The following is a 12,690-nucleotide window of genomic DNA, read 5'->3' on the forward strand; positions in this document are numbered from 1 at the left end:
TCTCTCTCTGTCTCTCTCTCTCTCTCTCTTCACCCCATCCAGTTCAGGAACTAAGATCAAATCAACTGTGCCATTGCCCCTAGAAGTAGGGTCCCAGTCTATTTCCCTATGGTCCCATTCACCATCTTTGAAACTTTCTAGATCCATATAACACTTTTAGCCTACCACTCCCCTAAACCAGCTGTCTGCCCTTTTAGAATATAAGCCACTATCAGAGAGAGAGAGAGAGAGAGAGAGAGAGAGAGAGAGAGAGAGAGAGAGAGAGAGAGAGAGAGAATGAACAATTCATGAGATGTCTTAATACTTCAAGTCTTCCAATCACTATGATATCATGTCTCTGTGCCAGGTTTCTGATCATTTCCCTGAATTCCTCTTTTGTTCAGTCATTTAGTCATGTTTGACTCCATGACCCCATGAACCAATGTACCCCAGCCCTTTCTATCCTCTACTATCTCTTGAATTCTGTCCAAATTAATGTTCATTGTTTTCATTATACTATTTTGTCCTCTGCCTTCCCCTTTTCCTTTTGACTTCAATTTTCCCCAATACCAGAGTGTTTTCCAGTGAGCTCTGTGTTCTCATTACATGACCAAAGTATTTATGCTTCAGCTTCAGCATTTGACCTTTCAGTGAATAACCTGAATGAATTTCTTTCAGTATTGACTGACTTGATCTCCTTGCTATCTAAAGGACTCTTAAAAGTCTTCTTAAGGACCATAATTTGAAACCATCTGTTCTATGGTGCTCAGCTTTCCTTATAGTCTAACTCTAATAGCTATGAGTTGCTACTGGATAACACTGACTTGATTTTATGGACCTTTGTTGGCAAGGTGATATCTTTGTTTTTTTTAGTACATTGTCCCAATTTGGCATTGCTTACCTTCCAAGGAGTGAGTGTCTTTTAATTTCATGGCTTCAGACACTGTCTATAGTGATCTCTGAGCCCAAGAATATAAAATCTCACACTGTTGCCATTTCTTCTCCCTCTATTTGCCAAGAATGATAGGATTTGTTGCCAATATCTTAATTTTTTTGATGTTAGGCTTCAAGCCAGCTTTTGTAATCTCTTTTCCCCTCATAAGTATGCTTCTTAATTCTTCTTCACTTTCTGTCATCAGAGAATTCCTCATTGATTTCTCTTTATTTTTAGGTCATTTGTATCCTACTTTGTACACAGTTGCTGTCAGTACCTCCATTAATCTCCACTTAAATGCTCTACCAATTCTTTTGATGTTTATAGGATATCCTCACATGAGTGTAACTCATAATAAGAATAGTTTATAATCCTCCCTTAGCACTCTTCATTTTTTCCCTCTCTTTCTGCTTTTAGTAGTATTATAGTAGTAGTGCCATTGGTAGCATTATTACAGTAATGGAGTTCATGACACAAAGATTTGGTGATATGCATGAGGTCATATTTTCTTCTTGAATCATGTCCTGTAACTCTTCTTGTTTGTTACCTAAATTTGAAATTTATTTATGGACTTTTTAGTCCATGGATTTTGTTTCTGGTCCTTTCTTGGAACCTGTCTTGTGGACTTCTGAAAGAATTCTCTACTGCCATCCTTCTTCTTTCATTTTAGCCATACTTGATGACATTTATCTTGGTGTATGTGAATACTTAACTTTCTAGCATCTTTTTATTTTTTAAAGAAATTTTAATAAACATATATATTCTTATGAACTTCTGTTCCTAGACAGGAGCCATTACTTTGTATTATGCCCACATCTAGAAATCAAAATCAAATATTCTTTTATCATCTTCTTAGGAAGCTTTCATTACCCAAATTTCTTTCTTTGCTGTAATGGGAAAATATCACTTGTTTCCCTGTGTGTTTCATTACTAGGTTCCTTTTGAGAATATTATTTGTGTCCATGAGTGTTGTAAAAAATTGGAAGGTATTCTCATTTTGACTTTTCAAATTTTATGGTGTGTCTTCAGGCACCTGTCCTAAGAAGAAACAAAATTCTCCAATGTTGGTAAAAGGATTATCTACTTCAGTACCCCTGAGTATATCTATAACTGCTGCTACTTTTTCTACCTTCTCTGACTCTTATTGAGATTCCTAATAACTTGGAGTAAATGTCTTGTTAGTCAATCTAATATGTGTGAGGTGGTATCTCAGAGTTGTTTTAATTTGCATTTCTCTAGTCAGTAGTGATTTAGAACATTTTTTTTTCATGTGATTGTTGCTAACTTAAATTTCTTCTGAAAACAGCTTATTCATATTGTTTGAACATTTATCAACTAGGGATTGTCTCTTATTTTAACCCATGTTGAAATCAAAATCTATTATCAACTTGAGACATAACTCCTTGAGCATGCCTATCCATGCTGAATCTGTCCTACCATCTCTATATGAAAAAGATAGTACAGGAAACAACACTCCTATTCTGATTCACATTGACTACCGTGTTTCCCCGATAATAAGACCTATCCTGAAAATAAGCCCTCCCCTTACTGTGTAAGATTCCTCTAAAATAAGCCCTCCCCCGAAAATAAGCCCTATTGAGATCGCTACTGTAGTGAAGGTGATCCCCTGCGCTACACGCTACATTACAGTACCCTCTGTATGCACCGTCCCCCCCCCCGCCCCGAGTGAAACACACGCCGCGCTCCGAGCTGCATTCAATCAGAACTGCAGCAGTGAGCACGTCATCCTGTTCTTCCCCAGTGATTTGCTTATTGAATAAAGGTACATTTTTTTGTTCACATTTACCTGTTTATTAAAATTGCTGTCAATGTTCATTAAAATAAGCCCTCCCCTGAAAATAAGCCCTCTGCTGTTTTTCTGTCCAAGAAAATAATAAGACAGTGTCTTATTATCGGGGAAACATGGTAAATTAAAATACTCTCCTATCCTTATAAACTTATGAATTATATCCCAAAGCATGTCTTCACCACCAATTGTAAAGCCATACAGAAATGGATCTATATATTTGGACATGGAACAAAGAAATGGCAAAGAAGCATGGCTCAATGCTTCTTTTTAGCAAGCTTTTATCAATTGTTTGCTTGGTGTGAACATCTATCCTAAACCTAGATAGTTAAAAAAATGAATCATCTCTTGTTGCAGACTTCAGTGGTTTTTAAGTCTCTCAGGAGACACAAGAAAAATGTGCAAATAGTTACAATTCAAATACTAAGGAAAAAATGCATGAGATTAGAGCAAACTATCCAGTAAATGTGAGGCTGAACTTGATATCAGGGACAACTTTGTGGTTTGTGGAAGTGATAGGGCAGTTCTTTGAGGACAGGTAGGTAGTATTTTAACATACAAGCAGAAATACTCTGGGAGACAGTGTTATATACAAAGTGTGAGCAAATACACAGAAACTGAGATGAGATGGGTAAGACAAAATTGGCATGAGAAATTGTATTTTTTCAAATATAAAACATTTTGAAATCCCAAATATTGATTTCAAGAGCCATACTTTCAAATAAATTCCACTATTTAAAAAAAAATAAAACTAGATTGCCCACATTTTACCATAACTTATCCTTTCTTAATTTCTTCTTTGTTTTCACCAGGACCTGTAGTCCCTGTACCCCACAGGGCTCTCCCTGGTCATCACCCGTGCTCTGATTTAACTTTCTTCCCTTTCCAATTGATACCCTATAGTTAACCAAATCAACTTTATACTTCTCTTTTCTTCAATCACTTACTACCTTGTCAAATTATAGATCACATCCACAGAAGCCAAACCTGGATTACTCCCACGATCTACCTCCTCTTATTGTACTCATGTTCTGCTGGAATATTTCTGATCAAAGTTATATGAATATTTCTGACTAGGAATGTTATAAACTAATGTTTTATCATTTTAATTGGATCCTCACTTCACCTAAGGGCATCTAGGTGGCGTATTGGATACAATGCCAGGCCCAAAGTCAGGAAGAATGTCTTTCCTGAGTTCAAATCTGGCCTTAGACATGAACTAACTGTGGGATCCTGGGCAAGTCACTTAACCCTTTTTGCCTCAATTTCCTAAACTGTAAAGTGAGCATGGGAAGGAACTGGCAAATCACTCCAGTGTTTTTGTCAAGAAAGCCCAAATGGAGTCATAAAGAAATGAGCAGAACATAAATGCCTAAACTAGTACTATAAGTACAGTATCGTAGTGACATTCTTCTTTTTTTTTGCCTTTTGGAGGGCAATTGGGGTTAAGTAACTTGCCTAAGGTTTCACTGCTAGTTCTTTTTTGTGTGGGTGTTAAGTGTCTGAGGCCGGAACTGAACTTGGGTCCTCCTGACTCCAGGGCTGGCACTTTACTCACTGTGCCACCTAGCTGCCCCTAATAGTGACATTCTATTAACATATAAATTTCTTTTCAAAAATACTCCTGATTAGGATTCTGTACTTTGTTAAAAAAAATAACGAATAATGAAATGGTTATTATGTTCTGTAAGGGTTTAAATTTCACAGCACTAAACTCTGTGCTCAACCAACTTCCCATTGTTATCAACTCTACTCAAAGCCTAGAAATTCATTTAAGAAATTTCTTAGCTAAAACTGTCAACAGGATAGTTGGTGAATGAGTTACATATTCCTCTCTTATGTATAGCCTTTGCTTAAGCTGCAAAATTTAATTGTTAAACTTTAGCATGGTTTCATGTCTACATTTATAAAGCAATGAGGCATACTGCCAAGTTAATTTCATTTCTCTTATTCTGAGAAAGTCCTTAGAAAGGTGTATATGTGTGTATGTTACATTCTAATACATGAATTGTCTGAACTTAATTTCATTAATTAATTAGTTAATCAATTAATTAGTGCATTTTAGACTTTTAATTGGGTCTTTTATTTGAAATCCTGTATACCTATTTTCTCTTCACTGTTGTTCATTTTGATGCTGAAGGTATTTTATATTTTACATTGTTTTAAGCAATTAGAATTTAATTTATGCATATAATACACAGCAAAGGGGTTTTTAGATATTTTGCAACATAATAAAATTTGTCTGATTTATGTTTCTAAATAATATTTCAAACATGCAAAACTGTAGAACATTATTTAAAAATCAGTTCTAATTTCCCTCAAGTCTAGCATATCAATGCTGAATATATAGTTTTATTTGTAGAAAACAAAATGACTATATTGACCAGTCCTACATAGAATCTTATCCACTATAATGATATTTACAGTTTTTAAGCAACACTGTAGAAAAATAGGAGAGGTTCAATTTTCCTACAAGGAAACACAAATACAAAGACAAATGTTGGCGGAGTTGAATGGTACAAAAAGACTATTCATTCTTGATATAAAACCCCTTGAAATGTTTGACTAGACAATTAGACTTTCTTAATCTGACTATCCATGTAATTAATATATGGATGGTTCACTATAATTTTGGCTGAAATTTGATGGGCAACAATATTTTAGAGAGCAAGTCTATGTCCTCTTCATCCAGGTGATGTCTATCTTCCCGGTTTTCAATTAGGGAATATATTCTCATAATCATATATTGATTCAATTTCTGGCTATGCTTCTTTGGGAGTTTGCAAAGCCCTGAAGATTCTGAGGAACTGATCACTTTCAGAATCACCATGGAAAAGTGTCTTCTTGGTTGCTAGTTCAGTAAATAGTATTATTGTTGTTCAGTCATTTCAGTAGTTTATGATTCTTTGTGACCCCATTTGGGATTTTCTTGAGTGATTTGCCATTTCTTTCTTCAGCTCATTTTACATATGAGGAAACTGAGGCAAACAAAGTTAAGTGATTTGCCCAGGATTCCACAATTGTTAAGTGTCTGAGGCCAGATTTGAATTCAGGAAGATGAGTCTTCCTGACTTTAGGCCTGGCACTCTATCTGCTAGGACACCTAGCTTCCTGTACTCCAAATGTCTACTGGATTAGAATATCTAGTAGACCCTTGCAATGGCTCTGGAGATCTGTACCACAGTGCTGCCACCTCATGTGTATATGCCCTCATAGGAATTGTAAAAGCCCATGAAAGTTCAAAATTAGCTAGTAAAATTATTCATTTATTAACAGATTTCAATGTTTCAAATGTCTGTGAGGAACTCTTCATGAATAACAAAAGATAGTGTGTTGTAAGATTTGGTACACATAACTTTTAACAAGTGAAGAATCCATATGCTGGTTAGGAGGAGGTAGAATCTAATTATTTCTTGAGGTAAGTGGAAAGGAATAAAAAAAATGAGGTATGGTTTAGCACTTCACATGAGTGCATCTTGAAAGCTGGCAATGTTAAGGTGAAGTTCTTTTAAGAGCGAAATTTCTTAAATTATACTACTTGGAATATCCTCCTTACTCTGTAACCCGATTTTCTTCATGGCTACCATCTGACCTCTAGTTTATGTAGACCCTTTTATATAGCACAATGGATACCTTTCCCAGTTTTCTCTGTTTTTTTTGTGTAGCTCTACATAGTCATTCAGTATGCTGGAGAATCTGAGTCCAAGGCCAAAGGGGCACAGATGGCAGCAGAGGCAGTGGTGGAAGTAGCAGGGACAGCAGGAGAGTCTCTTCCTCTTCAGTTCCGGGGACTCCACATGATGTTATCACTTTCATATTCCATACCTTGTTCAGTTATTCCTAACTAATTGACACTGCCTCAGATTCCCCTTCCTTGTCACCTCAAAAAGTACTGTAAATATTTTTGTACATTCTTTGCTAGAGTTTGTTTTGCTCAGAACAAATCCCTAATTTGTCTCAATCTACTTTCTCCCACATTCTGCCTTTATGCCTTTCCTCCCATTTCCCTCTTCAGAGAAATGCATTTCTGTAATTAATTCTCTTTTACTCTCTCCTCCTTTCCCCCCCTCTCTCTTCCTCCCTCCCTCTCCCCTTGTCTCTGTATCTTCTCTCTCTGTTTCCTTCTGCAGTGCTTTCTCCTTCTCTTCTCTGTTTCTCCCTCTCCATCTCCCTGTCATGTTGAAATGCCTGCTACTCTCCAAATCCATTTTCTTATTTTTTTACATCTATGTTACCTTCAGTATAATTTTACTTAAGCTTTGTTTTCATCTGTATTCTGCTCACCCTCCTTTTCTTCCTTGATCTTTTTGCCTTCTTTTAAGATGATCAGACAGTCCCTCTGTCTCGTTAGAGTACCTCTTTGACCCCTGGTTCAGATAATAAGGACCAGTGGGGATATATTTATTATCTCCCCAGTTCAGAGGATAGATAATGTATCATTGTATAGTACTTTATAATTTTTCATTTGTGTTTCTAGTTTTATACTGTTATTAAACCCTGTATTTGAAATTTAGAGTTTCTATTCAGCCCTTGTCTTTTAATCTGAAATGCTTGGATTTCCTGGTCAAGATTTGATCTAGTGCATTTTGAAGTTCTGCTTGGATGAAGTTTGGGGTAGAAGGTACTGTACTTCTTCCCACTACTGTGCTATCTGGTATCCACCTTCCCTGTTATGAATTTAGAGAACTGTATAAGGTCAAGAAAAAAATACTGGAGGGCGGAGTCAAGATGGTGGAGTAGAAACAGCACTTCCATGGGGTTCTGGGTTCCACCTCCCCTAAGTCATATAAAAGGTGACTCCGAACAAACTTTGGAGTTACAGAACCCACAAAAAGACACAGAGAAGCTAACCTCCTGCTGAGGACAGCCCAGCAGGCCAGCAGTAAGCAGACAGCTCAGCACTCTGGGAGCTGATCCCAGCCCTCCAGGAGCCCAAGGTTTTAGCCCAAGGGTGACCACAGCCAGCCGCTGGCTGGAGGGACTTCAGATCACCAGCAGCTGTGGCAGTTTCTAGAATTATCAACCCATAGATGCCAAGGAAAGTCAGTACAGTATGGACTTTGGGGTCCAGTAGTTTGGGAGTATGGTCTGACCTTTATCCCCTGGAGGGAGAAGCCGTTGAGGTGCTGTGGCCATGCAGCCACCACCATGGGACAGCTTCAGCTCCTGGCCTGCAGTGTAGGGGGACCAAGCAACCAGTGTGAGGGGTAATGGCTCTTGCTTTAACCTGTTTGGTTCTGGATTGTGATCTAGGGTGGAGGTCCTGGGGTGTGTGTCTAGCTTGCCAGAGAATGTGGAGGCTTCATAGAGGGCACCTTTGGCAGCTGAGAAAACCCCAGTGTTTGGGATAAAGTTCCTCTGTCTGGTGGCAGAGTCCTACTGTGGCAAAAAGTCAAGTAATTGAGTGGCAACATGAGCAGGCAAAGGAAGCAAACCAAACAGAGCAATCCAACTTTACACTCCTATTTTGGGGACAAAAAGGATCAATGCATGGAACAGGAGGAAGACAGCAAAGTCAAAACTCCTTCACCAAACACTTCCAAGAAAAATATGAGTTGGTTACAGGCCATAGAGGAGCTTAAAAAGGATTTTGAAAATCAAATAAGAGAAGTGGAGGAAAAATTGGGAAGAGATATGAGAATGATGCAAGAAAATTATGAAATGAGAGTCAACAACCTGACTGAAGAAAATAACACCTTAAAAAATAGACTAACTTAGATGGCAAAAGAGGCTCAAAAAGGCAATGAGGAGAAGAATGCCTTAAAAAGCCAAATTTGCTTGATGGAAAAAGAATCTCAAAAGCTCACTGAAGAGAATCATACCTTCAGAATTAGTTTGGAGCAAATGGAAGCTAGTGACTTTATGAGAAATCAAGATACTATTAAAAAGATCCAAACAAATGAAAATATAGAGCGCAATGTGAAATATCTCATTGGGAAAACCACTGACCTGGAAAATAGATCCAGGAGAGATAATTTAAAAATTATTGGACTACCTGAAAGCCATGATCAAAAAAAAAGAACCTAGGGGTGGCTAGGTGGTACATTGAATAGAGCACCAGCTCTGTAGTCAGGAGGACCTGGGTTCAGATCTGGTCTCAGACACAACACACACATACATACACAAACTAGCCGTGTGATCTTGGGCAAGTCACTTAACACCAATTGCCTTCCAAAAAGCAAACAACAACAACAACAAAAGAACCTAGAAGTCATCTTTCAAGAAATTCTCAAGGAAAATTGCCCTGATATTTTAGAACCAAAGGGTAAAACAGAGGTTGAAAGAATACACCTATCACCTCCTGAGAAAGATCCCCAAAAGAAAACTCCTAAGAATATTATAGCCAGGTTCTGAAGTTCCCAGATCATGAAGAAAATATTACAAGCAGCCAGGAAGAAACAATTTCAATATTGTGGAAACACAATCAGGATAACACAGATCTGGCAGCTTCTACACTGAGGGATCGAAGGGCCTGGAATATGATGTTCCAGAGGCAAAGGAGCTGGGATTAAAACCAAGAATCACCTACCCAGCATAACTGAGTATCATGTTTCAGGGGAAAATATGGTCATTCAGTGGAATAGAGGACTTTCAAGTATTCTTGATGAAAAAACCAGAGTTGAATAGAAAATTTGACATTCAGATACAAGAAGCAAGAGAAGCATGAGAAGGTAAACAGGGAAAAGAAATCATAAAGAACTTATCAAAGTTGAACAATATACATTCCTACATAGAAAAATGATAATTGTAACTGATGAAACTTTTCTCAGTATAAGAATAGTTGAGGGAAATATAAATGTGTATACACACATATATGTCTATATAGGAGGGTATATAGGCTTATGAATACATATGTGAGTGTGTGTATATATGTGTACAGGTATACATAGAGGTCACAGGACCAATTTAATAGGAAGGGATGATACTTAACAGGTGAGAGAAGAATATAATTAGAGGAAATGGGGAGAGACAGAATGGGGTAAACTATCTCATATAGAAGAGGCAAGGGAAAATGGTTACAATGGAGGGGAAGAACAGGAAGGCAAAAAGGAATGGGTCAACCTTATTCTCATTGAATTTGGTTTAGGGAGGGAATGACATAAACACTAAATAGTGTATCTCACCCTACGGGAGGGTAGGGGGGAAGGGGATGAAAGGCGGGATGATGGAAGGGAGGTCAGGCTGGGGGGGAAGGAAGTTGGAAGCACCCACTTTTGAAAAGGGAGAGGATCAAAGTAGAGAATAGAACAAGTGGGAGATGGTATAGGATGGAGGGAAATATAGTCAGTTTTTTACAATATATCCGCTATGGCAATGTTTTGCATAGCTACACATGTACAACCTATATTGAATTGCTTATCTTCCCAGTAAGGGTGGGTGACGAGGGAGGAAGGGAATGAATCTGGAATACAAAGTTTTAAAATCAAATGTTAAAAAAATACACACACACACACACACACACACACACACACATATATATATATATATATACTATTATTAACATTTTTACATATAACTGTGATAACTGGGAAATAAGATATTTTTGGGTGGTGAGTATGGGAAAAAGGGGGAGAAAATTTGTAACTCAAAATCCTTTAGAAATGAATAATGTAAACTGGAAATGAATAAAGAATTTGAAAAAAATAAAAAATACATATTAGAGAGGTGAGAGAATTGTATCTTTTGTCTGTGATCTGCTATGAATTCTTTTGCTAATCCTATTTGCAGTTAAGCAAATAAAGGTTACCTTATATCAGATATGGATGGTTACCTTGAGTGAATCCATGGGAACCATGTCCCCTTTCAACTACATTTGTAGATATCTGAGCATGAAATATGGTTTTAGAAGACAATTAGGTGGACAAATTAATTCAAAGAGATATAATTCCTTTTTTTGGACAAAAGTGTCAATTTTATTTTTCATTTTCTGCTGCTACTCTTTTAAAAATTTTATTTTTAATGTATGGAACAAAGCAAGCATTTCTATAACATCATATAATAATTTCAGAAAAATGTGAAAGAAATGTGTAGCACTCAAAAGAGAATTGAGCTCTCAGGTTTCTAAGCAAACAAATAAACCTTATTCTATACTTGTAGTCTTCAAAAATCTCAGATAAGCTGTCTCAGCTTGTATCACAATGAGGCAAGTAATCTGTTCTGTTCAGCTCTGGTCTTTTCATCAAGAATGCTTGAAAGTCCCCTATTTCCTTGAATATTCATATTTTCCCCTGAAGCATTATACTCAGTTTTGCTGGGTAGGTGATTCTTGATTTTAATCCTAGCTCCTTTGATCTCTGGAATTTCATATTCCAAACCCTTCTATCCCTTAAAGTAGAAGCTGCTAGATCTTGTGTTATCCTGATTGTGTTTCCACAATACTCAAATTGTTTCTTCCTAACTGCTTATATTTTCTCCTTGACCTGGGAGCTCTAGAATTTGGCTGTAACCTTCCTAGGAAATTTTGGGGATCTATTTTAAGAGGTAATTGGTCAATTCTTTCAATTTCTATTTTACCCTCTGCTTCTAGAATATCAGGGCATTTTTCCTTGAGAATTTCTTGAAAGATATGTCTAGGCTCTTTTTTAGATCATGAATTTCAGGTAGTTCAATAATTTTTAAAACATCTATCCTAGATCTATTTTCTAGATCAGTGACTTTTCTTTTTTTTTCTTTTTTTTTAATGAGCAATCGGAGTTAAATAATTTCCAAGATAGTTGGACTGTGACATGGTGAATGCTGTATTTTGATTTTCTATGAATGTTTTGCTCTGCTTTGTTAGTGAATAGAGAGCTCACTTTGAGGTGATAAGAAGCTAGAACAGTTGACTGAGTTGGACAGTGACATGGTCAGATTTTCCCTTAAGTGAAATTATTTTTTCAGTAATGTGCAGAATGTTTTGGAATGATGAGAGATTTGAGCCAGGTAGGGTTGGTAAGAGAATGTTGCAATAATCCAAGTAGGAGGTGATAAAAGACTGAACTAAGGTGAGAGCTGTGTCATTGGAGAGAAGGGATCAAATCTGAGTGATTTTGTAGAGGACAAAGGACCAAGAGGCAACAAAAGTGTTGCTTATTTACAACTGATTAAATAGGCAGCCTACCTGAAGCAGTAAAGTGCAGGAAATAGTAGGAGACTTCATGTGCCATAAAAGTCAGACTACCACCCCATAACAACCAGTATTTTCTTTCAAATTTGGATAGAGACAATTCTGGACTTTGAGTACAACTATCTTGGAAATAGTATTGCCCTAGACCACCTCTGTTTCCAGCCAAGTCCCTACAGCTGCCATCCAGGGATTTACCCTTGTGAATGCGAGACCTTGCAATTTCTTCTGCAATTTTTATTTTTAGTAGCAACAGCAATTGATAATCCATAAAAAGCCCTCTGCATTGTCAAATGGTGTGATATCAGAAATGGATATTGATTTGTCAACAGAAATAACATTAGGATGCCTTACCACTTTTTTTTGCTGTTGTAACCTAAGGATTGCTACACCTTTCTATCTCCCTTGCATATGAATTCTATTATTTTTTCTTCCCTTATTTAAAGATGAGCTCCTTAAGGGTAAAGATTGTCACAGGAATAATATAAAGACACTTCTAGTGGTCCTTGATGAGTTCAAGTTAACATGTGTTTTTATACAATGATTTATAATTGGGGGGTAAAAGAGGTTACTGATTTCTGATGGTCAGTCAACATTTATATTGCTATATGGCAGGCAGGCAGTCCCCTCAGGAGAGGGCAAGAAAATCCAATGCAACAGTCATCAAATCCTAGTGAAGTTTGTTGAAGTATATAAGGAGTCTCAAGATGACTGAGTCTCTGGTTGATAATGAGGGCTAGGAATACAGTTGCTTTTGTCACCCCTCTCTTTGGGTGCTTTCAGATTGAGGGATGCATTTTTTACTCATGGAGGAACTCATATCAACTGGTCCCTACCAACTTAAGTTATCCTCTTCAGTGTATTATT

At 37.2% G+C, this 12,690-nt stretch overlaps 1 long non-coding RNA gene and 1 pseudogene across 1 annotated transcript in view; one reads left to right on the plus strand and one right to left on the minus strand.

Moving 5' to 3' along the window:
• LOC138145304 (uncharacterized) overlaps window positions 1–12,690 on the plus strand; it is a 73,951-nt gene that overhangs the window by 34,524 nt on the left and 26,737 nt on the right. The window lies entirely within an intron of this gene.
• Window positions 5,294–6,393, minus strand: LOC138145303 (cyclin-dependent kinase 1-like; annotated as a pseudogene).

This window comes from Petaurus breviceps, unplaced genomic scaffold (genome assembly GCF_028583685.1).
Source record: "Petaurus breviceps papuanus isolate PSGF00001 unplaced genomic scaffold, PetGlider_PUasm1.0 90734, whole genome shotgun sequence".
Lineage (NCBI taxonomy): Eukaryota > Metazoa > Chordata > Mammalia > Diprotodontia > Petauridae > Petaurus > Petaurus breviceps.